Genomic DNA, 27,029 nt, shown 5'->3' with positions numbered 1-27,029 from the left:
AGCCCCAAGATACTGTCCTGTCAGCACAAAGTAAATAAATTTGTCGCAGTAAGTTAAGATTTAAATTTGCAAACTTATCAGCAATGAAGTTAAAGTAATTTTTTTTTTTTACAAGTTTCTTAACTCCAGATTATATGGTTAGAAATTTTACTTTTTTAATCAGGCAACTGATGCCTATAAAACTTGAAATGAGAGTTTTGCCTTTTAATTAGATACACTACAAGCAAAGAAATCATTGAAGCAGCAATTGAGAATTATCTTATTCTTTTTTGGCTATTCTTTACATGGAAGATATCTAGAATTTTTAGAACAATAGAGCAGAAGATTTTAGATATTCAAATAACTTATGATTTTGTACTTTGACAAAATTATCAAAATATGAAAAGAAAAATTTGCTTTTTCAATATACCAGCAAGCAAATTTGCTCTTTTATTCATACTATCTGATAGGAATTATAGAGAATCAAAGAGTCCCAAAGCAGATCACTGGTGACTGGGAGGACAAAGGTCATATTTAACAGTTGAAACAAAATTGACATTTTATATGGTGAGCTTCAGGAAGAAGAGGAATATACTGTTTGGAGACAAAGGCCCCTTTCTCTGGACAGTTCCTAAGTTTTCCTGAGGAAATGCTGTTGTTAATGCTGCAGTTATATACCTGGCTCTCAAAATATGAAAATCAAAGCGTTGAGATTAAACAGAATACTTATCATTTGTATCATAATCTTTGAACCCTTTAAATTACAACTACACAGAGAAAAGGGGATTCTTATACAGAGATTCATGGATAGAACGGCCAAGTTTTGTCAAAATCTGTTTACATGCATTTTTTCTTATTTGTTTGAAGGTCACAGACTTCGTTATATGTTCAAAGATCTCCATGACCTAGTAAAACTTAGTAACCATTTTTACTTTTGTGCTGGAGCTGGCTTGTGCTGGCCTGTACCCACTTGTGTTAGCTGATTATTAGATTTTCAGAAATGTTGTGAACTGTTAAACTGCCAGTAGCTTAAAACTGGGCATAGAGATGTGCACACCATAGAAATAGACAAACTCTCAAATAGAGCTTTTCTCTTTTCCAATTCCTCCTCTCCTAGCCAGTTTGCCATATACCAGGTTACTCATTTTAAGAAGAGAAAAAAATGTCTAATATAAATAAAGTTTATATATATATATATATTGTTTTATGCTTTCCCAAGCCCACTTAAGCTTAATGGAGTTTCAATAATATCTGATTGAATACATTCACATCTAGATGCAGCTAATAACACATCTTTGTCAGTTATTTACCCTGAGTGGGAGAACAAAAACATAGCACCAGTGATTACATTGAATGATAAAAGAATATCAGACAACTCCACAGAAATTTAGGGAATTTTTTTAAGGAATTTATACACAAGATTTTAACCTATAAGCAAATATCTTACAAAAAGTTAAAAAAAATTTTTTTGAAATTATAAATAAACTATTCTACCCACCAAGCTGCTGAGACATTTTACTTTCTGGTATTTTAAAATGAAAACAAAACACAAGAACGTGTCGATGAAGCAAGTGAAAAATCAGAAGGGTACAGACTTTTGCAAGTTTCATGAGCTAAAAATAAAATGAAAAGTTTGAAGTCTTAAAAAGAAATCTTAAGGGAACTAAAAGGCAGATATAACCACAGTAAGTTATGAAAAGCTAGGGGAAAAAAAAATGAAGTGACAATAAAGTGAAAATCCCTGATAAAGCCAAAAAATTTTGGACGACAGTCAAAAAAACTGGAAGGAAAAAAATAAACTTGATAACAAGGCAGAATTATGGAAATGCATCCCCTGGAAAAGTATAATAGAGTCATGAATTAGTGGAGGTGGATGGGCAATGCTAGGTGAGTAAACGCTGTTAACATAATTAAAAGGATGGGGGAACTCTGCAGCTGAAGATAAAAAGATTGAAGTATATTATGGTACAGTGAAGTGAATATCATTCTGAGTATATGCATCTATTTTTCAAGAGTTGAAAATACAAAGTAAAAATTTAGTGTATAAAGTTCAAATTTTCCATTTGCCAACTAATTTATTAACTATTTTATAATAATTAGATTAAAGAGCCACCAGAACAGAGTAGACATTAGACTGTCCACTTTGCAATAGCTGTACATAAATCTACATACCTTTTCAGGGTATAAGTAAAGTCAGAGCCTTGCAATATTTTAAGAAATAACAAGAAACAATTTTTTTTAAAGATTAGACTACATGTATTTCTTTCTTTCAGATGCTTACCCTGAAATTCAGTTCAGAAGCTGGGTTTTAACTAAATTTGTCATTATAAAATGAAATAAAACCAGCCACCACTGGCACTGTTGTCACAGAGCATTTTTGTATAAAATTATTCATATGTAGAGCCTTCTTAGTAGGCTTAAGTTGATGATTTCTGCATTTTAAGGATGTTTTTAGAGACTGATAAATTTCTCAAAAATAAAGTTTTTTCTAAAACTATGAGCATATGTATTATATAAATTATTGGTGATCACATTGATAGATGTGAATGACAGTTTTCACACAATTATCCATTCTTGCATAAAATCAACATTTTCTCAAAAAGATAAAATTTTTTACATTTATTATCTATGTCCTCAACCTTTCATTTCTGAGTTCTTCCATGTGTATAAAATTTCCCCTTAATTTCAGGCACCTAGGAAAGCTCTGGGTTCTCTCCACCCTTCCCACTGTCACAGAGTGGAAGTGATCAGGGAGCAGTTACTAAAGTTGCATTTGACTAATGAAATGTGTTTTAAATTAAATGTCCTTAAGATAATGTGCCTGGTAAGCCTTTTATCTCCACTTTCTGAGTGAGGGTATTTGTTCACTGACCTTAGAAATCTCCAACCCTAGTCAGCTCTCTGAATTTGGTCCAGATGAGAAGGCTGAAGGTCTCTTCCAAGAGGCTCAAATAGTAAAAGTGTTTTCTCAGTCAGCAGATTCTTCCAGATTTTTTCCAGCACTCATTTTCTAACAGGACCTCCCCTTCAAAATGCACTGATTTTGAGTCCCAGCTCTAGAAACAGACTCCACGGGTTTGAATCTAAGCTATGTTATGAGAAAACAACCTTGACTCCATTCTCATTACCTTCATCTGTAAAATAAGGGTCCGTGGAGAATGTACAGATTGGGGCCAGGTGGTCCATCTGTAATAACAGAAGGTAAACAATATGGGTTCAGATGTAGTAAAATAGATGCAAATGGTTTTAAGAGTCTATGAAAGTTCTCTTCTGCTTGATGCAGTGTTCTCAGGGAAGCAGGGACCAAAAAGAGAAGGATTTCTGGGGAAGCACTGATGGTGTAAGAGACAAGAGAAGATGCAAAACCATTCCCTAGGTGAATTAGAGAGTGAATGGATTGGGGCACACGTAGATAATTGATTGACAGGTAGCTCTGAGGTTCTCAGTTATAAATTTAAATGAAAGAAGACAGCATGCTTATGATTTACTCCATGCATCCAGTTTCTTGGGAATAAATGAAGATTAGATGGAAATTTGGATCTAACTAGGATTGATTATTTTCCAAGCTGTTTCAACAAAGTGAAAGAGAAACCAGGAATTTGAAGATATATGCAAGGGAACGATTGACTGACTGTGGAATTTAGGCAGGAAAAGAAGCGAGAGAGGACATCAAAGGAGTGAGGGTTAATGTTAATGCAGTAAGATACCAATCTGAAGGTCCCAGAGAGACTGAAAGATTGTCAAGTCAGTATTAAAGGAAATGATTAAAGGAGGAGCTCAGAGAATGGGATATATAAAATTCTGAGCATAGGAGTTACTGTTGTAAATGATGACAATGTCTCAGGCAGTCTGGGAAGTGTGGCCTCTGGACCTGCAGCAGCAGGATGACATGGGAACTTGTTAGAATCGCATATTCTCAGTGCCAGACTGACTCAGAAACTCCAAGCACAGGACCCAGAATCCCTTTTAAACACAATTTCAGGGACACACACACAGTAATTAGAACCATGGGTCTAGGGAAGGACCTGGAGGGGAGAGTGAACAAGACAGTGTGATTATGATACCAGGATATAATAAGATATATTTGGGTTTTGTCCCTAGCACAGAGATCCTAAAACCTTAGAGTTTCCTGATACGAGTGAGGAAAGCAATTCAACTGTAGGTGAGTTTATTCTAAAAGTATACCTCTAATGAGGTAACTAGGGTGGCTCGGGGGCCCCTAGACAGCTTCAGGATGGGTGCTGGTCACCAGGAAAACCAAGGTATGATTAGAGGGTTAAAATTTTCACTGCTGCCCCCTGATCTCTGGAGAGGGAAGAGGGGCTAGAGATTAATTACCTTTGGCCAGTGATGTAATCAATCATGCCTATGCAATGAAAACTATAAAAGCTCCTAAACAATGGGGTTTGGAGAGCTTCTGGGTTGGTGAATACACCAAGGTGCTGGCAGGGTAATACACCCAGACTGGGCATTACCAAACTTGTGGAGGGAGCTGTGGGAACCCCTGATTTATAGCCAGGGTGTCAGAAGGACAGAGGCTTTAAACTTGCCATTGGTATCTGAAATGCTGGGCAGTCCTGTGGGACTCTCCTTAATTTGCAGTATCTGACACTGGCTGTAGGTAAATAGTTTCAAAATAGAATTGAATTGTAGGACACCCAGTTGATGCCTGGAACGTGTAGAATTGGCTGTTGTGAGGGAAAAACTCACATATCTGGAATCAGAAGTGTTATGAGTAGAAACATTGTCACTGGAGTAGAGGAATTCAATGAACTGAGAGGTCAGGATATGCAAAGGGTCATCTATGACAATACTGACATACACTAGAACTAAGACAGGAGTATGCAGGAGTTATACTGAGCCAGGGTCAAAAATTAATCTCTGAGGGAGATATGAGTGGTTGTATCAATTAGGATTCAGTGATTTTAAGATTTGGATTTTTAAAAATTTCTTAAAAGTTACTTCCATTTTGACTTTAAATTTTAAATTGAAAAATTGCTATTTTACCTAAGTCATCCTCATTCCAGATCTCTCCAGAAATGGAATCTGGAAGAGAATAGCAGAGAGCTTTGACAGAAAAATCTGCCCTTTTAATTCCCAAATGGAAGTATGGCCAGCTACACTGAACACACAGTTAGAAGACCTTTCATAATTTTGTCAGTTGTAGTATTTTTTTTTTTACACATTGAGCAAGCTAAATTGTTAACCAGACTGCCTGGGGAATAGAGTCCTCTGTTTAATATATTTCTTACCACTTAGACAAGATTTTTATTGTTGAAAATTTTAATCTTATTTTGATAATTCTCTTTTCAGAGCCTGATATAAATGATTCATGTAATTCTCATTAAAACAGCTGTGCATATAATTTGGGACTCATGAGGGAGATTTTTGGTCAAGTATTCATAGCAATCTTGTCACTAAACATATGTCCTAGCTACCCATGTCACTACTTTAAAATCTAGTCTTGAGGTCTTGCTATCTATTTTATCCTTAGAGATAATTCATTTTTCTGATTTAAAAACTTGGTTCTCTGCTTGCAGAAGAGTCTAGTCTTTCTCTTCTCTGTTCAGTATGGAGATAGGAGTCCAGGAAATCATGTGACTTTTAGAATCCTAGAAGCCTGAGTTCCACAAACCTGAGTTTCTTCCTCTTGTGAGCTATGAAGTCTATTCCTAGTTAGTAAACCTTTCAAAGCATGAAAACAATAACACTAAATGGAAAGTGAGTGTGATAATTAAAATAATAGTTTATCAATACAATTTTTGGAACATATGTCAGTCTTTACAAATGTTAGATCTCTTCCTTTATATTTCAACATCTAATGACTCTGCAGTCAGTCCCAGTGAGTATTTTCCACACCCCAACCATTTCTGACACCAGCTAGGCATCCTACAGTTCAGGTCAAATCTGGCATTATCTACCCAGAGATAGCATCAGATCCCATAGGCTAAGGGCTCAGTCCCACAAAACCGACCCCTAACCTCAGATGCCAATCCAAAGTCCACACTGTCACCCATGTTCCTGACCAATGCCTATAAATCAAATGTTCCCATGATCTCCTCCTTGGTTTTGATTAATGTGCCAGAAAAGCTCACATAACCAGGAAACCATTTTGCTCACTAGGTTATGGGTTTATTACAAAGAATATTATAGGATATTTATCAACAGCCAGATGAAGAGATGCAGAGGGTAAGGTACGGGGAAAAGCTCAGAGCTTCCGTTCTGAGTGCACTACTCCCCACGTCTCCATGCACTCACCAATCCAGCAGCTCTCAACCCTCCCTTTAATCGGATTTTTATATGGCTTCACTGCATAGGCATTCTGATGGCCACGAGTGATTGGATCAACCTCTTAGAAATCAGGGGATGGGACTGAAAATTCCAATCCTCTGTTTCTGATTTGTTCCTTTGGCATCCACAACCATCTTTAAGGGATTTCCAAAGTTGCTTCATTAACATAAACTCAGGTATGGAGGAAAAGCTCTTGTTATGAATAAGAAGATACTATTTTCACCTTTATAGGTCTGAAGCAATATCAGGAGCTGAGGACAAGAGACCAAATATAAAAGATGCTCTTATTGTTCAGGAATTTCAAGGGTTTGGGGAACTCTGAGCCAGGAACTATGGACAAAGACCAAAATATATATTATAAATCACAATACCACAATAACTAAACAGAAGCTGGCTGGCAATTGCAAGACACAGTATGAAAATAAAAGAAAAGTTTGTTGATTGACCTTCAATCGTTGAGACCTTACCTTATAGGAAGTAAAATTAACAAACATTTTCTCCTCATATCCACACAAACTCTAAGGAGACAGAGAGGCAGCGTTCTCACCAGAATGGAGACAGTATTCTGTGTACTCATCAGGAGAAGATTATGAGAGAAGAATGATTTTATTATCAGGTGCTCTCCTTTTACTGGCAGTAACAACCAAAGAACTTAAGGGCATATGAAATAGAACTTAAATGGATTTAAGTGCTGGGAAATTTTAATAAGGGAGTTTTATTTCTTCTATGGTAAATCTGAGAACAAATAAAATTGCTTTGATAATTCATTCAGTATGTTCTTTCCAAGTGAAACTATTTATATTCTCAACTTTATGCTATGCTTTTGCATTAATAATTATAATGTATCTCATTTGTGAATACATGAAAACTAGCTATATAACAAGGGAAATGTAATTTAGAGACATCTTCAAAGAGGGCTGCATTATTTAACAAAGGGTTATGAATTCCTGTCCCTACTATAGAAGTATATATAACCCTGAATATGACTGAAAGTAAGTCATCCCCTTAAGGAACTTGACCGTTTCTATTTGCATACAAACTGCAGTCGTGTTGTACTGATTGAAAAGAACTCACTTAAAAGTGAGAATAAAGATGTAGTTATTAACACCTTGTTTTGTGGACTGCGCCTGCAAAATTAAAGCTTTCTTCTAGGGACAAATTGAAGTTAGTTGTGTGTATGGAGTGTAAATTGTACATGTCTATATTTTACTCTAATTATTTAAAGAGAAATGTGTAATTTGCACTTCAAAATCCTACTACAAATTAGCTGTGTCCTAAGCAGTTATTTAAAAGCATGAAAATGATTATCATTAATTATCAAATAGGCCCTTGGCTCATTATAATGGGATGTTCCTATGATCCAAAGTTGAAAGATAAAGACAGATCTAGGATCTTCAATCCCTGGAAAATTGGCAGTTCTAATTAGGGCAATATTCACAGAATACTGTTTCTACTCGCTTATTTTCATTCCTAACGCACTTTATGTTAGCCACACAAGTGTTTCTGACTAGTAAGAATATCTATTCCAGTCATGTACAGTCACTCATAAATAAATTAAACATGTAGATTGAAAAAACTTTCAAGGGTCATAAAAATAAATGTTATATCAAGCATTTCTTGATCTAGTGATCTATCGAGTGTTATTTTTCCTGACAATAAAAAACATGCATAGCTTGGATAGCTAGGAAAAGAAATTCAAAAATATGATTATTTTATAAAAGAGCATAAAAGAGAATAAAACCTCTGCATTTAAAATTGTCTTTGAAAAAAAGGAATCAAAATAGACAACTGGGCAGCAGGATACGGGTACTATTTTAGATCACCCTAATAACCTAGTACCAAAAGGATCTTCAGTACTAAAAAGTCTAATTAGCCACTTGCCCCAAAAGCCATCATTCTGCCAACAAGCTTTACTCACAAAGGCTAGCAGTAGAGACAGGGATTGATGTGGAATCCCATGTATATTTAAAACAGGTTTTCCAATTATCCCTTAAAACCAACTTGGAAGACACTATTTAGAGACTGAAAGATTAGTTTTTCTTCTAGAGAAGCTTCCATTGGGACAGGCAGTTCTAAGGCCACCCTAAAGACTTATTTTACTATTTTGAGTTTTAAGGTAGTTCACTCTTACATCTCTTAGAAATAATACACATTCTTCAGAGAGCAGAAATTATCCAACTATCCTTGAACTGTTCTAGATTTTATACTAATACAGTCAAAAGCCAAGACCTTTACCATTATGGATGAACACATACCAAATGAGCTCTTGTTCCGACCCCCAAATCTGGGATACCTCCTGGCGCCTGGAGAAATGGTCCATGGTTAGGGATATGTATTCAAGTTACCAAGTTACTGGCACTTTCTGGTAAACTACAGATAATGGCATGTGCCTTCTCACTACCTAAAATCACTTTATAAAACACTGTTACATGAAAAATCACCAAGGTTGGGTGATTATTTTAATGACAAACTATTATACTGAAAAAGAAATGTATTCATTATGAACACCTGAAAAAAATACACAACCTCTCACTATATGACTCTGGTTTTAAACACAATTCTTTAATAATTATTTCTCTTTTATTTTCAAAAAGCTATAGAAGGGCTCTGAAAAATCAACTAGATAATTTGATAAATAGAGAAATAAATTTAAGCATGCTGAGTTAAGTTAGTGATGCAAATAGTAGATGGTAACTCACAAGTTTTTAAAGTCATGTAAACTGAAAGGAAAGGGAACACTTTCCTGGAAACGTTAAAATGCTTGAAAATTACCTGGACTGTTTTAAAACCTAAACAGTATAGCTGTAATTTTAAAAGATAGCTTTATATAACATATGTAATTTATACTTACACTTAATATAAGTAAGGGATGTATTACTTGTTATTGGAGGATAATAAACTCCCACCAGAACTGATTTGCATGAATGCCTGTTAAAATATCACTGATATAGAAATTAATTTTTCAGCCCCAGATGCGTGAAAGACAAGAGAAAACTTTCAAAGGAATTTGGCTACTAACTTCCTTCTCCCAAAGGTCTTTGAGTCAAAACAGCTTCAGTCATTACTTATCCTCAAGCCTCATGTTCCAAACTACATTCTGTTGCAGCTTTAAGTTAAGACAAATTTAAGAACAAAGATTTAGGTAGGTGTTATGGTGAGGGAGGTCCATCCAAAAGCGGGTTGGCCGTGGCAGGGGTAGGGAGTGAGCCGAATAACAGGAAGGTTACAGGAACAAGGAAGCAGGTCAGCAGCAGAGTCCCAGTTATAAATTAGAGCCCAGCTATTTAACACAGGACCCCTATTTTCCCTCAGTGAGCAGCTAGGGTTTTAATGTCCTGGGAGGCAGACAGAGTGCCCTTCATTTTTTTTTTTTTTTTTTTTTTAGGACTTTGAACTTAGATACTATTTGTTGAATAAATGAATAATTAATAATGACTAAAACCTGTCCACAGGTCATGTGTAGTACTGAGGAGAGACTTCAGCAATTAAGGTATCTATTAAAAGCCATACTGTCTAAAAAGCCTCTAATTAATTATTGATATATATTGCTGAAAATTTCACCCTCACAAGTTCGAGAAAGCAGTGAGGTTCTCAGGTCCCTTGGTTCCTCTTCCTCTGCCTTCCACAGCCCTCGCCCCTGGTCCACAAAGGCACACTTTTGTGGCTCGCGCTTCATTTGCACTCCTGCTAGAACCTCTTTCCATTCTCCACTGGAACACCTTCTCTTCTACCCAACATTCACTCCCAGTGGGGGCCAGCAGCAAGAAAAAGCACCTTCTAGATAACAAAGGGGAAAAAAGGCAACTCTTGGGCCAGAATAACTATCTCTATTGCTCAAAAATATATTTCCACTGGATCTCAATACTGTTTTCCGTAAAGCCCATGCCCCAAGTTGGCCCAGAGTTAGAGGAATACAGTGAGAAACTGTTTACCAAAACTTCCCTAACTACCAAAATGAAAAAAATTAAATGCTCAACTCACCATTCTATGTTTTTCCATCTCAGGGTGACTTTTGGTGTTGGAAGCTTGACTTATAACAACCTATAGTTCAAAATTGTCGGTCATTTTGCCCCAAACTGCTTCTCTCCTTGTTGAGTTACACCTCCAGGCAACGGCTCAGCGGGTCGGCTTAAACCCCAGTTTACCAATCGTGCATCTCCACTAAACCCTCATCACAGGCAACGTCAATCACAACCAATCAAGAACACGCCAGAAGCTGGAGTTCTCGACTTTCTCAACTACCTGGTTTTCTGCCATAGCGATGGCTACAAATAGGAATTTGGATCTGGAAAAGCTAATATGTAGGCAATGCCCAATAGAGAAAAAACAGGGGTTTTTTTCAGTTTCAAATACATGATATCATCAGGGCCACACATCTGGGACAAAACCGTGCTTATAATAAAGACGCTAAAAATATTTGAACAACAATGGTGACTAATTTTACACAGGAATTTATTTTTTTTAACACATTGCTTCCCTTCTGAAACCGTGGGTTAAATCCATTTCACCTACCTCCTCCAATCAAGGCCGTTTTAAGACTTGCAAGTCCGTTAAGCCACAGGTAGCTCAAACAATAAGACATTTTGCTTGAATTATTTTCCAGAAACCTGGAGTCGGTTGCGGCTAGTTGGAGCCGAGCTGGCTAAGACCAGACAGGACCACGGGCCCTTCAACTGCGCATGCGCCCTGACCTTTCTCCTCAGAGGGCCGAAGACTCCGCCCTCCAACCTAAGAGGCCAATAGCCTAGTGACGCCTGCTCAGAATCATTACCGTAGGGATTCCCGCACCTTTTTCCAATCAGCTTTCCCGCTCTCCCCGCACCTCAGAGCTCCCTGCTTCTTTTTGCTTTATCTCAAAAATACCTAGAGCCCTGCACGTTTGGGGAGGCACATTTGAGATTCTTTCTGCCATCTTCTCGCTTGGTTGCCTTGCAGATAAGCCCTTTGTTTGCTGCAAACCTCAGCCGCTGGATATTTTGGCTTCTCGTCCGACATCAAGCAAAACGAACCTGGCTTGGTAACACTTTGGTCTTGAATTTTATACTTTGTAGACTATGATGCTATCTTTTTAAACAAAATGTGATTTTTTAAATAAAGCAGGAATAGAAAATATGCTACAGTATTTATATCATGAAAGCTGCAGGAAGGCTATCTGTATGTGTCTCTTAAGCTTCCGTCATCCACCTACCTGATGGCCACTTATCCAAGTTGAATTCTAAATATAAAAAAAAAAAGTCCATAAAATTTGTGTTGTATTGGCCTTACAAGCCTTCAAGCCTAAATCTATAAAATTAGTAGATGCTTCCTAATTACTCACAATTTGCTCTGCGTAATCATAACAGATGGATTATAAAGATGATTCCATGATAAACAACTAAATGTGATTACTACCTTCTGTGCTTTCTCGGTTCATGTTTTTATTGTTTTTTTTTTTTCTTTATAAGCAGGTAATATTTTTCTATAGCAGTGTAAATTTTGCAGCTGCACTGGAAATGTCATACTTTTTTTTTCTTTTCTGTGGGTGTCTTTTTTAAAAGTAGAGGAAAACAGGAAAGGCTGTTATTAGAAACAGTAAAGAAAAATAAAGCTTGTAAAGGAAGGAAGATGAGAGTTACTTGAAAACAAATTCTTGAGAAATAGGGGAGCTAGTTAAGGTTCTTTTTCAGTGTTTCCTACTTGTTCATTTCATAGAAGACATTTATTGATAGCAGAAAAGAAGAATTAAAAAAAAAACCTAGGTTCAGTGAGATTGACGATTTCATGAAGTCGTAGCGAAAGATGCACCTTTTTCAACGTTAGTCAGCCTGGTGTGTATGTGCACGATGTGGAGAAAAATTAATACACATTGTTGGATGAGTGATCAAGTCGTGATTTCCAGAATAGAATCATACAGTGATTCATTTTCCTCTTGAGATTTCATTATCTTTGTATCAAAAGTTGAATTCAGAGGAGATTGTGTATATATATATATATATATATATATATATATATATATATATAATCTTCTTAAAATTAAAAATCAACATAAGCCTGTTACAGATAAAGTTGCTTTGCTTCACAGTCAATACTAAAGAACATCATAGATTTAAATAGTGTCAACATTGTTAAAATAATATTATCTAATATTGGATGTATAATGTGACATTGTAGAAAGTGTTTTTTTAACATGCAAATTGATCATTAAATAATTACCATGGGATAATTTTGCAGGTAAAATGAAAGAAATTACATGATGGGTCAAGGCAAAATGTCTCTGTTCAAATTACATGATCTTTAACAAAATAATTATCTCAAATATCTGTATTCCCATGAGCACAAAAAAAGAGCATTCTCAAATTAAGATAACTTAAAATTTTGTTTACAAAGAGACTACTTACAAAGGTGTGGGAGACAGGAGTAGAGGCATAACTTACCACAGTAAGTAACACAATAACTCTGGGTTAGTAGTAGCAGAGAGTCATGGGGAAGAAGCCTCTTTGAGACAAGAAGGGAACATGACCTTCTTATGAGAGACACAGATTGTCCAAGGAGACCTCCTAGGAAGGGAGCTTGTGGAATAACCCGTGACCCCTCTCTTCTCCTTCTCTCGGAAGCTAAAGAGCAAGGTAGCCTACTGATCTATTCAATACACGCCATTCTGTTTGGATAGAAGGGAGGTAAATGGTGGAGTACAACTGAGGATGAGGGGCAAACAGAATATGTCAATCACAGGTGCCAGCCCAGATCAATCATGTCAACAATGGGGATGGCAGTTTCAGTGTTTTTCTCCAGTGAAACTCACATGCATCTATATTGCTTTGTATCTGCAGTGATTCCAGATATGGGTGCAGACATGAAAATTTTATTACCTTCCATTGTACTTAAATATGTAAATATGTACTTAAATATGTACTTAAATATGTACGGCTTTGGTACAACACAGTTTTATTATAAATTGATTTAAAATTATTTCTCACTTATATTAGTTGGTACATTATTTTTTTTAGTGACTTGAATACATACAATAGGTCCTCACTAACATTTTGGAGCAGTGGAGGGGCCATTTAAGAATTTGTTATGAACTGGAGAAACTGGGTCAGACAGAGCTGAGAACCATTGACTTAGATCTGTCGCTATTCATTCTAGGGCTGAGGAGGGCTCCTTGAAGCACAGGGTGTCCAAGTCCTATATAAAATGGGAGTTCTGTTAACCAGAGGAATAGAGAATGCCTCTGATGGGAATAGCAAGTGTATCTTATATGGCTTATAACACTATGCACGGTCTAATAATTGAATATTTAAAAATTAAAGCCCCATAGTATAAAAGACATCTGTTAACTACTTTAAGACAGATATGGTCCCTGTTTTCAAGTAGTTGGCAGTGTGAATCCTGAAGAAAAATAATAGGTCTTTTGAAGAACATTAAACAGAAGATAATGTAAGAAAGTCTTCTCCGTAAGACTGCAATGTGAGCTTTCTGTGTTTGCTGTTAAGAATACATTCACATGATCTAATAACTAACAGAACATAAAGCAGCCTAAAGGATAGCTTATTATTTTATTTGCCAACCAACATCAATTTCTAGATCAAAATTCAACCCTCCTTTCCTCAGGAATCAGTCCTGGGAGGAACAGAGACAAAGAGCAGTTGTAGTCCCACAATACTTTGGAAATATCCAGATTGTCAGTGTCTAAAGCCTACTTTTTTTTTTTTTTCCTCTGTAACGATGCCATTGAGGTTAGCTTGGCATGACTGACTCATTTAGTGAATCTCTGCTGCCAGCATTTTATCCTAAGTGCTCTCAAAACACCTATTTAATGGACCTTCCTGAAACTGAGCTCAGAATCAATATGAAGCTCATTGATGGAGCATTTTTGGAATTCACGATCTGCATCTTTACTAAACCTGAGATAGTTAAGTGTCTTCAGAGTTCCAGCATCTCAACCCCTCTCCATGAGTCTCTCAAAAGCATAAACATTTTTTCCACTAGGATTCCTAGAAGACTTTTTGATAGTGTATTTATCTGACACCTACATTCTCATTGCTATAAAAGAGTTCAACTCTGTCTTTCCCCAACCTAATCTCACAATTACACATTTTTGGATCATCATTGAGGGCCTTATTCTTAATACCAAAGATCTTTTCTTTTATAAATTTTATTCTTAGAAAAACTTCTAGCTTCTCTATGAATTTAACTAAAATCCTTTACTTGTGCTATTACTAGAAATATGTAATATATTGAAAACTAGAAACTGTCTTATTTCCTGATTAATTTGGGAATGGGAATATGTTTTCTAAACTAGGCAAAGGTCTTGATTTCTCATGCAAAAATAGAGGTAGATTCAAGCAGTCAGGCTCTGAGATTCTGAGAAACTTGACACAAGTTGGCTTTGAGTAGTTCTAGTTTCTAAATTATAACACAGGCATATAAACATGACAGAAAATCAACTGATAACTTGGTAAACCTACCTTCACCGTATCTAAAGGAAACGACGTATACATGTGCCTGGGCTCACAGAGCAAGAAGTTTAGCTTGCTTGGATGTCACTAATGAAGCCTTTTTGTAATTATTCATACAATTCTAACGCATTTAAGCCACCTTGAGAGTAGCACCCATGGGGGAAAGAACATATGGAAAGCTAATTGTTTTTTGATTTGGCATTCCTCTGGATTAAACTTAGCACTGTATTTAAACTCTCTGCTTTCGCAGGTCATGTGTGATAGACTTTCCAGCTGTACGTCCAGATCTACTTCCACAGGAAGGGCTGGAGAGCTCTACACCCAACAGGGATTCTCTGCTTGATACTGTTAGCTACAGCAGCTTCTGAAGGTGTGTCCAAACAATGTGCTTCTAGATTCTTATTGTTCACCCAAGTGTGGCTTAAAAATCCTATTCATTTATGCCATTTGTAAAGCTAAACTAAGAGGTCACAAGTCTAGCGTTCACAGACATCAGATTCTGACAAAAAATAATTTTGTGTAGTTCAAAGGATATTTTTTCTTACTTATTTTATCCTTGTGCACACAGTCATAATGCTGTTTTGCTAACTGCCCTCTGGGCGCAAAGTCATACCAATCACAAGTCCATACCCTAAAGAGAGATGTTTATTACTCTGCTATGAATTCCATCTCCTATTATGCTTTAAAGATGCACAAACTTAAACCATTACTATGTAGATGACATTTCCAGCAAGCCCCCAAATAACATTTTATGAGATTTCAAATGCCATGATTATGAAACAGTGGAAGATTTAAGGAGGTAAAGGAAAGCACAATATATGTGTAGAAGATATTAAAACACAAATTTGCAATTATGAAAGCATATAATAAGTAGCAAGCTTTGTTCTAAATACCAATTAAATCACAACCAGAACACAGGGAATAAAAGTGAATATTAAGCCATTGTACCAACAATAACATAGCTCTCTCCTACATGAAGGAATTTAGCATTTACTAAGGAAAGTATAAAATAAGATACCTTTAAGAATTCTTCCAAACTTAAAAAAAATGCTTAAACTATTGAGGAGACTTAAAAATCTTTGGCCAAAAAACACTAAAAAGCAAAATAATTATTAGTCAACAACTAAATAACTACACTTATTAACTTCATATTAATGTGTTGAACACTATTAAGCATGAACATTCCATTCATCCATTAATCAAAACATACTTAGCATCAACCATACACAACATTGATACACCATTGAGCAAATAAAAGCTTGCCACTTTCCGGTTCCTTCCAAAGTCTTCATGTGTTATGTCATGGAATCATTACAATAAATCTATGAGGTATATACTGACTTTCATTTTACAAAGAAGGAAATCAAGGTATTTATAGTGAGTTATAATAACATCCAGATAATGAGTGGCATTGTTGAGACTTGAAGTCATCAACTAGTAGAGTTTAATTTAGGAAAGAAGTACAAATGATGGTTAAAAGCATGGGCTTTGGATTCAAATTCTAGCTCATCCCCTTAGTAGCTGTGTGATTTGGGGGAAAGGCTCCTTAGTCTATGCCTTAGTTTTAACATATGCATCAATTTGTGCCTCTTTTTTGAGATGATATGGCTCTTGATAAAGATTAGCCATCTTGTACAATCTTTTTTAACTTGAACAGTTCGTGGCCAGATAGAAATCAATGTCAATATGGATAAATGCTTATAAAGGCGCGGGAAGAAATATAAAACCATATAAACAACTCCATTTTACTGGAAACCATATTTGAAAGCTGTGTTAAATTGAGAAGGGGAAAGGAAAGCCTCTAAGGATGAGATCACAATGGTGTATCAGTGACTGGAAACTGATGAGGCTTGTCTGGAATATTCTCTTGGAGACCCTGAGACTTAAAAGTTTTGACAAAGGAAAAAAGATGATTGAATAGTGTTGAGAAAAGACAATTTATGAAGTCAGCAGATATGACAATCAGTAACAAGAAAGACAAATGCAGTAAAGGAAAACAGTATAAAGTAATAACGTGCTTGCAGTGCTTTATAAAGGGTAGCACATGTAAAATCTGCTACGTGTAAGTTATGATTACAACATTATTTCCTGGCCGATACAACTACAGATATATGTCACGTGGCCATGTGGTCAATTTCCCATGCCTCAGAATACCAGTAACATCCAATCAAAGCTTAGCAGAACTTTATAGCTAGGGTGAAATTGAATGTCTTCAAGCAAGACTTTTAAAATTTAAAAATCTATTGTTAGTGAGTAAAGTGATGGTTACCATCAACACCTTTACCTTTAGTGGGATGTTCTCACATCACATTGCAATGTTAACTATATCTTTTCTCACATTCCGGATTTATTCCTTCTTCTCAGTGCAGAAATCCAGACCATCAGCCCCTTGCTTGTTCTTCCGTTTAATCCTGAGTTCTGTTTATCCTGTGTCAGCATTCTTCCCCAGTGCAACACCCTACCTGTACTGTTAGCACTGACTGTGGTTCCTGGGCTCTGTTACCTACTCAATTCTCTGAGCTATGCCTTCAAGTATTTCTCTCTAAACTTCACCTCTAAGCACCTAGGATCAAGTTTTTGCCTTTTGAATGTATTTTCCCAGTGTTTCAAGTATCCCCATCACCTCTTCTACTCTTGCTTTTCATCTACAGATGCCAAATTCATTGACCCTCTCCTGTTTATCACATTTTTTTTTACATACTCCAAGCCTTTATGTGTCCCTACAATATGTATTGTTCCTCAGTCATTATAGCCCTACAGTGTGTTTCTGACAATAGGCCCTGTGTTAGGCATTATAAAAATGGAATAAATCCTGGCCCCCGCCTATAAGGAGTTAGTTTCCAGCCTAGTGTACTGACAAGCAAGGAAAGTGCAGAATGGTCAGTCTCCAGAAGCTGATGAGCATGTACACAGTTCAGATTGGGAATATCAAGAAAATTTTTCAAAAGTGGTGATAGAGTGTTGTGATCAGAAGAACAAAAAATTAGCAATAGAAATGGAGGATTATATGGCTGTGACAGTCAGGAAAGGACATCTCTTCAAGCCAGGAGAGCTTGGAGGTGAGAGAAGCAGGAGATCGTATAGGAACGTTCATTAGCTCAATATGGTTGGAGAAAATGGAATGAAAGGAAAAGCAGAGAAGGCTACAAAGAGAACTAAATTTTATCACAACAGGGTCCATAGAACGTGCTAAGCTATTTGGACTTCTTCATTATGGCTGTAGGAAGACATAGAACTTCAGGTAAAAGAATGGCATGTTTAGATGTGTGTCTTCGAGCACTCACACAACAGGGTGGAAGATATTTAGAAGGGAGGCAAAACTTCCAATGACATGAGATGCTGAAATCAGGCACCATCAATGGTGATAGAAAGAAAGGGTTATAGAGAGGTTAAGAGTTGGAAGAGATTGGCTATGGAGAATAAGTGTACATTGGAGTAGAGGAAAATTTGTTGAGTATGACCCATAGATCTTGGATAAACCAGTGGATGGTGGTAGCTTTCACAAAATATTGAAGTAATAGCCAGGGAAGTAAGGAGAAAATTATTGGGAGTGTTATGTTTCCTTTTTAGTAGGATCCTAAGCAAAACTTACAGTCAAATACTTGATCTTCTAACTGACCGCTACTTACTTTGCTCCCTGAATTAACATACTTTTCTGTCTAGAAAACTGCTTAACACTTTTGGCTGGCAGGCTTCTTGCTGTTACATCTTGCTGTTATTTCTGCTAACAGCAGCTGAGCTGTAGGTTTACAAGGATGCCTAACTTGTTCTCCATCATATGTACAGTATTTTCTCTTACCTTTGTACACACAGAATGTATTTAAATATTAACACCAATAACATGAGTGCAAATTTAGGTGTAAATGCCATAAAGATTAAATTGCTGCTTTTTCAAACAGCTGTCATATCCTAAATGCTGAATTTGATGTGTTTCTAATAACTGGATAGTTTGCTTTAGTCCTTCTGATTTATGACTGTATATGAAGGAGAGACTCTAATACTGTCCTGAAACTTAGAAAACCAAGAAACATAATAGGAGTGAATGATGATTCAAAGTCTGTACAATTTTACCATAAAGCATAGTACACCTAAGTCAGACTTTATTACTTTAGGGAATTACACTTGTCAGTCAATATCCAAAATTTACAATTTCAAAAGTAGAGCATTGGTCTAGGAAAATTACTATGCACGCATTTGAAAAATGGATGAGTCTTCCTGAGCATAGCAATTCTAATTCCCTTCATCAGTTGTTCCCAAGTGCAATCCCATGGAAAGCACACAGAAGAGCATTATTTGGAAGGACATGTGAAAGAAATACATATCCCCAGCTCCCCAACCCAGAAAAGTAGGAAAAAGGTCAAAATCCTGCCCAATCAGACAGAGATACCTCTATCTGTCTCTACTATAGTGTTATCAGTGAAGGGCTCTAACCATGCCTCTTGGTTACGCCAGTTTGACAATTCAAGTGACTGAAAGATAGACTTTTATAAATGGCACTATTCATATCACATATTAAAATAACACTTCCCAAACTAAATGTTGTCTTCTATGTTAAATAGCCAGAAAATCATGATCCAAGCTTAGTCCATATTAACTGCAGAAATATTCAATACAAACCAGTGCTTGCTCTATTGAAGATTAACAAGAAAGTGCATTTCTTCTAATACAAAATTTTACTTCTTTTGATACCAGGTGGTCTTCATTGCTGCATAGAGAATTCTAGGATTTATGAGATTCCAGTTTCTCAGGAAGCTGCAGCATTTCAAGAGAACAGCCATGAGAGAAGAAAGGAAGTCAACTCTCAGTTCAGGTAGTCAGAATTTAGCAAACACCCTTCTTTTGTTGAAGTCATAGTGGGCACATCAGTACTATCATTAAATCTTTCATTATTAGATAATACTATGGGAACTTCATGGGAAATGGACACTTTAGTTCCATCACAAATGGAAACAACAAGGTCTTGTTTATGATAAGAATCCCATAAAAGCACGGTTGCAAGATCACAACTGCCAGATATTTATTTCATTTAGTATCTCCACTGATCACGGATGGTCTGATCTTAAATCTTTATTTGTTGACCTTTGATCCCATCATTCTGTCAGTTGTTACAGAACCATTTTACATTAACTTCTTAACTACTGTTTTGTATAGTGTCACCATTGCCATCCTGAACAACAGAAAATAGGGCTCACTCAATGACGTGATGTAGACCCTGGCCAGGGAAGCGCTACCCAGACTCCTGCTTAACCTGAATCTGAATAGATTTAAAGTGCTGGTGCTGTTCATGCCTCTTCCTTGGTTTCAAATCTATTGATTTTTTTTTCTGGGCTACACCTTCCACTGCCAAAGTTGCTAAATGTATAGAAGATACTAGAAAATACTACTGAATATCAATAACCTCATTTTGTGCCTTTGAGTGTCCTTACCTATAGTTGTGTGTTCCAATGATCTAATCACTGAACAATATATGCTATCAAACTTCAAAACATGAGACCAAAAAGTATATTTCGTGGTTTGTAAAATTTGATTAAAATGTTTTTAAGCTTATACTGTTACAAATGCTGTTATCATTTTTTTATGGTATGTTAGAATAGGCCAATTAGGAAATTACTTTTAATTTAATTTAATCAGCCTTCTGTAAGTGGTCTAATTAGTTATAGATCACAGTTATATTGGTGGCCATGGGTCTCACAAGAAGGTCTCAAGAGTGTTACTCTACCTACAAGGACATGAATGAAGAAACTTATGAAAATCAATCATTAAGAAGGAAGAACTGTGGTAGCCTAGCTTTTCACTTGTAGGATTCAATTAATTTTACCATATAATATTTTATCCTGGTAGGATAAATCCAACTGCAAATGTCCTATAGACACTGATGGTGGTAGCTGTTTGGAGCTGAAATTTGCCAACTATCACCCCTAGAAAATCTGTTGGGATATTTTCAGGAAACCATAACACCGCCTAAAATCAAACTTACTGCTTTTAACATAAATATAAATCATTCATCCATAATCAACCACTTTCAAGACTTCACTAAATATTCTTTATTGCTTGTTGCACTGGCATGATCTACATAAACAGATGATCCATTGTCTTCTGTGGTGCATTCAGAAAATGCTACCTGGTGTAAAGTTAAGATTTGAAATTACCTCCCATCTGATCATTGTCTTATAAAAGCATTTCCACTTAAAGGCTTATTTCTGTTTTTTCTTTATTTTCACCTCCATCCCATCCTTTGTCTCCTGTCTGTACCACATGATCAGTGCCCTGTAGCATTAACTATTTCTGGAAACCCTTCAACATAAAGATATTAATATAGAAAAAAAAGCACTTTACTAAACTGTATTTTATTCATAGATGTCTTTACTTACTCACCTATAGACAGTTCTTTATACGTTCCACATGCTATTAATTTATATGCAATTTAGAAGAATTTTTTTCAAAATCAAGTTTTACATAATTTAAATTGTATGCTATCTTTACTATACAGTACTTCCACTTGTATTCACAGTTTATAAATTGAAGGAATCGATGTCTGGTTCCACAGGATTTATAATATAAGCACAAAGTTTGCTACAGAAAGCTATCTGCTTTATATATAGGTGTTTAATTACTGTTTATATGATTTCACATATACCAGTAACTCTGGAGACCTAGACTGGTCAGCAATTATATTAAACAAAAGAAAGAAATGTTGCTCAAATTTCAACAACCAACTAAACTGAGTAATTTATCCATTTGAATAAAACGGACACTAGACAGCCTTTAAGAATTAAACATGTTTTTAAAAAAATCATATAACCATCAGAGTATGAGGGAAAAAATAAAATAATCCATTTTAACTTTTACAGTTTTATTAACCAGAGAGTGCTCATATCCTAACTTCATTAGTGTCCTTTGGGGTTAAAAAGAAAACTGAATTTTCCAAAAAAGTTTTCTTTTTTAACCTTAAAGGACACTAATGAAGATTTGCACAAATAAATTAATGTTGGCATTTATTTGAGGCACTCTTTAACCTCTCAAGACAACATTCTGAGAACTCATTAGGCACATATCACCATAATGCAGGCTAGTAATAAATGGAAATAATGAGTACATTGTAAAATTTAAATCAGTGATAGCATGATCAGGAATTTTTGTTAACCTAGAATGCATAATTAGCGCTAGAGGTGAACTAAAAGACAAAAAGCACTTCACATGTTAGTAAAAAACAATTAAGAACATAATTTTATAAACTACCACTGTTACCTTGCTATTAAGAATCAGTGATATCTGTCATTAGGGGACATTACAGAAAGGTTAAAGATGAGAATATATGCAGACTATCTACAGGAAACCTAAACTGTTTAGGTTAATGAAATGTCTCTAAAAGTCATATTAATTAGCAAGTTCACATCAACATAGCTTTTGTTTTCTAAACGCCATGATAGAATGTATTTAGGCCCCAGTCCACACCTGTGTCCCCTCTAGATGACTGCACGGTGCTACCTCTTTCAGTCTCCTGTTCACCTTCCCCCTTGCTGCAATGATCTGGATGCTGTTGCACAGTTCTGGAAACTGTTCATGAAGCAGAAATTTAATTTAATGATATGGATTTTAAAGTAACGAGAAACAATAGAAACTTCCTATTTTTTAGAAAAGACAATTGAGTTTTCAATGTTTCATTAATGCAATGTTATAAGATGTGCTATTCCTTATTTCGCTTTGTTACTTTGATCTAATGTCACCCAAAACTATTCCTTTCATTCAAAAGTGAGAATTTTGCCCATAAAATCCAGTTTAAGATTGTAAACAAAAGGCTACAATCAAATTGTATATTAGGTATTAATTATATAATAAGTAGCAGGACCAGAAACAAAGGTGAGATAGTATTTAAGTGAAAAAAAAAAAAAAGACAAAACCAGATTATCAGAATCCATCATCACCACAACACAGTTCCGCTTCTGTAGCATGAAGTTAACCACTTATCCACAGGAAAACAATCACTGAAGGCAGAATTCTTTGGTGAAGGTTGGTTATTGTTAGCCTTCCTTGTATCAACTAAAATATCTACAAATAATACCTTTTATCATTGTTATTACTTTCAAATGTATGAATGTATATAATTAGCTGAGCCTGAGTTTCATATGCACATAAACCTACAAGGGAAATTGGGAATTCGAGACTTGATTCTGTTTACAGAGGGATTTATACCTTCAAAAATCATTTAAATATAGAGAGATTTCTCAAAACATGATGTATAAAAGTTAAAATTACAGTGATGTGGTAGTAGCTCATATCTGACCCAAATGCAAAGGAAAAATTATAAACTCTAATCAAAACATTAATAAAAAACATGTGATTGTCATAGAAAAAAGAAAACATGAAGAAATCAGAGTCTTCAACCACTGACAGAACATTTGACCATTGAAAAAAGATAACTGCATTGGTTAAGTTTGCATTAACACAGCTTTATCTGCTGACACTCTGCAGTCTGTGAAGAATTGGATGGCTGTTAATTGCAGCAGTAAATTTTTTGTAGCTTAATGAATAAGAGTGCAGAGTTTCAGGCTAAAAGAATGGAGGAGTGGGAAATTGAGTGAGGTGGGAGAGAATCCCATACAAATGAGTCACAGAGGAGAATGTCACAGATAGTTAAGGTCTGGAATATGTATATAAACTCCATTCAGATTATGGGTGACCCCCAAATTGCACATGCATAGATGAAACTCCATTAAATCGCAGCAGAAAACAATAGCTGGGGGATTAGAGCAGAATCTTCAATTACTACTCACCACAAAGGAATGAAAGTTTGATTTTTGAGTATAGATAGATGCATTATACTAGAAGGCAATCACTCTTTAAAGGAAAATAACAGAACCCAAAGTCTCTACAATGTATCAGCCACAAAATCTAGTACATTATTAAAAATAAGTAGGCATAAAAAGAGGAAAAGATGACATTTAAAAAGCAGACAATGGACAGAGACATTGAGATGTCCTATATTTTGGAATTAGAAGACAAAGACTTTAACTCTTAAAAGTATGTTCAAGATTAAAAAAATGGGTGGTCATACATATGAATATATGGGGAATTTCAAGTAAGAAATAAAAACTATATAGAGATAAGGAAATAGACATTCTAGAACTGAAAGTACAATATCTGATATGAAAAATTTACTTTATGGGCTTACTAAAGATGGCAGAAGAAAATACCATCAACTTGAAAAGTCAAGTTTTCCGATATGAAGAATACAAAGGAAAAAATACTGATAAAATCTACATTTTCTAAACAATGGAATTTAATTTCTCTAAATTGATTGATACACATATTGTTACATTACTTGCCTTCTTTATCCCTTAATCCAGAGATTTTCAAAACACAGTAGATTTCCTTGAAAATTTTAAAATATATATAGGAACTGAATTAGTATCTTAAGGGATAACACCCAAATTTCTAAATTTTTCGTTGTTACTGTCAGTTCCCTGATGATTCCACTGTGCAGTCTGGCTTTGCCTTATTCAACCACATGCATCTCATTAATATTCTCCAAACTCAATTTTCTTTTCTATGTGAAAGCCAGTTTTGACCATAAACTTGACCGCTTAGTTACTTTGCAAGTACAGTACATCCATTTATTCAACCAATATTTGTTGATAACTGACTGTATTTTCAGTTACATGCTAGACCCATGCTAGTTGAAAATTATCCAGGTAATTTTGCTGTTTGTTTAAAGAACAAAAGAGAAGCACACTCAGTCTAGAATTTAAAAGAAAGGTAAAGTGCCAACAATAAAGCTACATTATTCCATGAAATACCCAAGTCCTTTTATCATTTAGGCTCAAATCCTGCTACTACACAAGAAATGACTATACTATGTCACATAGAATGGTTTAATTTTTGGGTTGATAATCTTCAAGTGCTAAAAACTTACTATCAATGACTTTTTTTCCATTTTTTTTAATTGAAGTATAGTCACTTTACAATGTGTCATTTTCTGGTGTACAGCATAATAGTTCAGTCATGCATGTATACATTTGTTTTCATATTCTTTTTTATTATAGGTTACTATAAGATATTGAATATAGTTCCCTGTGTTACACAATATAACCTTGTTGTTTATATATTTTATATAGAATAGCTAGTATTTACAAATCTTGAACTCCCATTTTACTCCCTTCCCTTCCTGGTAACCGTAAGTTTGTTTTCTATGTCTATGAGTCTGTTTCTGTTTTGTGAATAAGTTTATTTGTCTCTGTTTTAGATTCCATATGTAAGTGACATCATACGGTATTTTTCTTTCTCTTTCTGGTTGACTTCACTTAGAATGACAATCTACAAGTCCATCTATGTTGCTGCAAATGGCATTATTTTATTATTTTTTTATGGCTGAGTAGTATTCCATTGTATAAATATACCACAATTTCTTTATCCAGTCATCTGTTGCTGGACATTTAGGTTGTTTCCAAGTCTTGACTATTGTGTATAGTGTTGCTGTGAACATTGGGGTGCATGTATCTTTTAGAATTAAAGTTCCTTCTGAATATATGCCCAGGAGTAGGGCTGCTGGATCATATATAGTAAGACTATCTTTGGTCTTTTGAGGAATCTCCATACAGTTTTCCTTAATGGCTGCACCAAACTATATTCCCACCAGCAGTGTAGGTGTGTTCCCTTTTCCCCACACCCTTTACAGCATTTATTATTTGTGGACTTTTTCATGATGGCCATTCTGACTGGTGTAAGCTGATACCTCATTGTAGTTTTGATTTGTATTTCTCTGATAATTAGTGATATTGAGCATTTTTTCATGTGTCTATTGGCCATTTGTATGTCTTCGTGGGAGAATTGCTTATTTAGGTCTTCTGCCCATTTTTGGATTGGGTTGTTTGTTTTTTTTTCTTATTAGGTTGTATGAGCTGTTTATATATTCTGGAAATTAAGTCGTTGTCAGTTTCATCTTTTGCAGATATTTTCTCCCATTCTGCAGGTTGTCATTTTGTTTTGCTTATGGTTTCCTTTGCTGTGCAAAAGCTTTTAAGTTTACTTTTAAAAATATTAAATTTATAGGTACTTCTTTTGAGTTTGTCTAAAAGTCCTTCAGTCATAAATTGATAAATAAGTTTACCTAATTCCATTCAGTTCATAAAATGCTGATTAATGGGGCACAAGGCTTTGAATTATAGAGATAAATTTTAATGCTGCAAAAAGCTAGCCAAGTTCCTAACATAAATTTTATTTTAAAATTATTATCATTAGTAATTCTCTTTACCTGTAATCAGATTTTTTCTAGTTTGAGACAAAAATGGACTGTAGTGATTAGATTTAATGCTTTATTATGTACAGATGAAAAATTTTCAGTGCAACTTTACATAATTTTTCACTGATATACTATCCAAGTTCCCTCATAATTTATATTTTAAAATTTTGCTTTTAGTTCTTCCAAAGAATTTAATGAGTTTCTCTCCTGATACAAGTTTAATGAAGCTCAAAATGCATTGAAATATTTATATTTCAGATTGAATATTGATGAGTTACTGTGATTTTTATCATCAGGAGGTAAAATGTAGATTTTTAAATCTTACTAGTTTAAATAAATTCCACTCTATCTCACACAAAGATTAGCTGTGTGCATGGTATCAGTCTTTAGGGATAAGGAACATAGTGTGTTCCATGTTCATATCTGGCTTGACAGATGTGTTATGTTTCCCATCATTTTATAAATGTATAAAGGCAAGGGTCACTTTATAATTAGCAAGTTATTTTCTCCTATTTACAAGACTGAGAATTGCTATAAACTACCACCAAAAGGATGACAGTGGCTGGTGCACGGACGTGCCGTGTACTCAGCCACTAGAAGGCAAAATTAATTGCCACTTACATTCCCCTCATTCTCTCCCCAGATTTGGATCTAGATTCTAAGCACCAGGTAGGGGTTTATTAAATTGTTGAGATTTTGCAGTAGGTTGGAAGTAGTACCAAAACTTAACCATTGAAATAGACTTATTCTTATTGGATCTTCAGTCTTTTGTGCATGAAGATCAATTGTCCACTTTGTTCCAAGCCCAACCACAAGACCTATTCAGATCTGCCAGGTCTGTAACACATATTTCTAATATCAAGTCCACAGGATCATGATGAAGCTCCCTTGTCTCCCCACCTACTACATAAAATGCACTAATTTGATTAAGCACCTCACTTTCTCTTGAGAGCAAGTGTCCAGGATGAGGTCACAGAAGGGCTCCCAGGCCAGTCTGATGCCACCGTGTTGCAGATATTTCTCCTGTTCCTACAGGAGACTTGAGGATTTTGCTTTTTACCACTCTTCTTGGATTCTCCAAA

Source organism: Camelus bactrianus, chromosome 1, assembly GCF_048773025.1.
Source record: "Camelus bactrianus isolate YW-2024 breed Bactrian camel chromosome 1, ASM4877302v1, whole genome shotgun sequence".
Classification (NCBI taxonomy): Eukaryota; Metazoa; Chordata; class Mammalia; order Artiodactyla; family Camelidae; genus Camelus; species Camelus bactrianus.
Note: the sequence above shows the minus strand (reverse complement) of the source record.